The sequence below is a fragment of the Aplysia californica genome, unplaced genomic scaffold, assembly GCF_000002075.1.
Source record: "Aplysia californica isolate F4 #8 unplaced genomic scaffold, AplCal3.0 scaffold01081, whole genome shotgun sequence".
NCBI lineage: Eukaryota > Metazoa > Mollusca > Gastropoda > Aplysiida > Aplysiidae > Aplysia > Aplysia californica.
Window position 1 is genome coordinate 44,620 of NW_004798351.1, and position 3,245 is coordinate 47,864.

Genomic DNA, 3,245 nt, shown 5'->3' on the forward strand with positions numbered 1-3,245 from the left:
ACACACACACACGCACACACACACACACACACACAAACAATTCCACACACACACGTTTAAAAGAAAAATTTAAAAATTTAAAAGCCATAAAAGGAAATGTTATCTCCTCGTCGTAGAAATCCAACTCGTGTTTTCTGCGTATGACGTCAAAAAGTCTAACTCTTGCACCACCTACGCCAGTAAAACATGCAATTCAAAGACAAGCTCAAGAATTGAACTCTCGTCTTATTTATAACAGGGAAGAGCATAATACCCTGTGCCGCCTGCCAATCGGATTCATTGGATTGAGTGACCAACCAGGGTTTTTTTCTTGATAGATGGGGAAGCAGCCACTGCTATCTTGGCACAGTACGACTGAATTCAAAGAATTTCGACAGTGTCCTTCTAAATCGAACGCGGTTTAAAAAAAATAAAAAATTTAACGATCGCCAGTCGAATCAGTCGGGTTGTACCAAAATGGTAGCCTTTGTCCAGTCCATGAAGGACAATCTAGCTGGCCCTGATTCAGTAAGATGAATCCGATTCGCAGTGTGCACCAGGTATTACCGTTTCTACACATACGCCGATTCCCTGAGCTCATGTACTGCGTATGACGTAAAAAAACAACAACCTAACCCTTGCACCACCGACGCCAGTTAAACACGTGCTTCAGAGACAAGCTCAAGAATTGAACTGTCGTCTTTTGTGTAACAGGAAAGAGCACAATGCCCAGTACTTACTGTCAATCGGACTCATGGGATCAAGCTGTGACCAGCCAGATTTTTCCTTTGTGGATGGGGCAAAACCTACTACTATTTTGGCACAATGCGACTGAATTCAAAGAAATTTGAATATGTCTTTCTCAATCGAACGCGTTTGTTCCTGAAGATCGCTTGTCGAATCAATCGTATTGTGCCAAAATGGTAGTCTTTGTTCAGTCCATGATGGACAATCTAGCAGGCCCCGATTCAGTACGATGAATCCGATTCGCAGTGTGCACCGGGTATAACTGTTCCACCAGAGACGCCGATTCCCAGAGCTCATGTACTGGAGCTGGACAAAGCGAAGAATTCTCCATTCATCTTGCTCTGATATTCCCAAAAGACGGGAACACGTTCTTTTGGCGGCGCTGTTAATCTGTCCATATCCGTCACTTTGATAGATGTGTCTCTTGCAGGAGAGAATAGATATATGTCATTCACTTGGTTCTTCATATATATGATTGGGGCATTCACATCTCGTGTTTAGTCAATAGCTGCAATATACCACTTTTGTCTTCTTCTTCTTCTTCTTCTTCTTCTTCTTCTTCTTCTTCTTCTTCTTCTTCTTCTTCTTCTTCTTCTTCTTCTTCTTCTTCTTCTTCTCCTATACCCATGCACCCACTTATGCACGCGTGCACACACACACACACACACACACACACACACACACACACACACACACACACACACTCTACACACACACACACACACACACACACACTCTAGCAAGCAAAGTATATTTATCTACCATAGTCTGTGGTCTAGTGGTAGACACCGAGCCGTATATATATGTATTTTATCACGACGCCGGAGAATTAGGCGCACGTAATGGTTGGGGTATATTGAGTGATTGACGGGATAAGAGAGAGGAATGAAAATAGAGAAGCAGGGGCTGATTGAAAAAAAAGTGGATCAGAAAGACAGACATAGAAAAAGAGAAAATACTCGACAAATTTGAAACAGTTGAGAGAAAAATATTTCTATACAGTTCGTGATGTTTTCAATTGTACTTACAATATCATCTAGATCTAGTTCTTTGGACTAGGATTTTGCAACGAGGTTAGTAATAAGACTATTCGTTAATCAATGTGTGACTATGACCAACGTATCCGCAGAAGAGACGGTCTTTTAAAGAAATAGAATGACTACGGAATAAGATGATTTGTTGCGTCTTCTATGGCCAATGAGACCAATTCTGGAAGAGAAGAGTTTGCCGCATCTTTAGCATTTAAAAGATCTTCATTTTTATTTGTTGACGTGTGCAGCTTGCGGGCTTCTCTCTTGGCTTCAAAATTTCTAATTCGTGAAGCCTAATGAAACATCCACACCCATCCTTAAAACGTCTGCATTCCCCTGTAGACACGAGGCATTTGGCATTTTTTTCACGGTCTCGGCAAAATAAAATTGCTATCAAGAACTCACATCTAAACGATATTTAAGGAAATTTGCCAGAAGTTCACGTCGAAATCTTTCTACGACGCCAAAAGAAAACTAAAAAGTTAGAAAATATACGTGTATGTATTTAAAAACCAAATATCTCCGTCAGTCAGCTGGGACGTTGTATCTGTCTCAGTCCGGTTTGATCCTGACAGACGGGGTAGAAGCAGCGCGCCTCCCAAAAGATCTGCATTGTGTCGAAAGGGGCGCAAAACATTTTCAGTTACATTTCCACACGTCAGCAACACGTTTATCTTCGTTGTACGCCAAAAGAAAACCTGTCTGGAACTAAAAACACGTAGATTTACAAACATAAAACGAGAATTTTCTAAACAAACACCTTTAACTTGTTCGGTGAACCGACGTTTACGAACAGGCACTTAAAGATTATTACAGCTTTCTAGACCCGTAGTGATAAAACATTTTTATCACCTCTAACCATTGCTTTTATAGAGGTTTTGTGTTGGTATTAGAGAGAAAGGCACAGAGCTTTTAGCAAGAAACTGTTTACTGTCGTCAGTGGGTTGCATTCTCTCAGCATCAAAGAATTTTAATAGTGTAGTATTAAATAATAATATTGTTGTGGTATTTTAATGGCATTAGATTTTATTGGCAATAAATGTTTTTTTCCGGTTACATTAATTAGTACAGGTTTAGTCTACTTTTGGGGTTTCAAATAAAAAAAAAATCTCATGAACTTTCTCGATACTTTGTACTCTCTTTCCACCACTTCTTCACAGAAAGGCAGAAAGTATATTTTAACAAAAATATCTTTAAAAGTAAACAGAGAGAAAAGTTTACCTTAGATTTCTGTTTTCTAAATTATTAATCGTTGTATCTCTTGGTATGTCTTCGTAATTTCAATTTTCGGACTCCAACTTTTCTCAAGCTCTAACTGACTGATTGATTAAATTTTAATATACATGTAAGTATATTGCACTCCCATCGTCATACTTGTTTGGCAGGATAGGTGATTCTACTCAACGTTAGGGCCAACCCCGGCTGAATGGGGATTAAACATCCCAACTAGAAGACAGAGATTCGTGAAAACACACACACACACACACA

General features: G+C 39.6%; 1 protein-coding gene across 1 annotated transcript in view; it reads left to right on the forward strand.

Moving 5' to 3' along the window:
- LOC101851003 overlaps positions 1 to 3,245 on the forward strand; it is a gene marked incomplete in the record, with an annotated part of 136,185 nt that overhangs the window by 1,447 nt on the left and 131,493 nt on the right.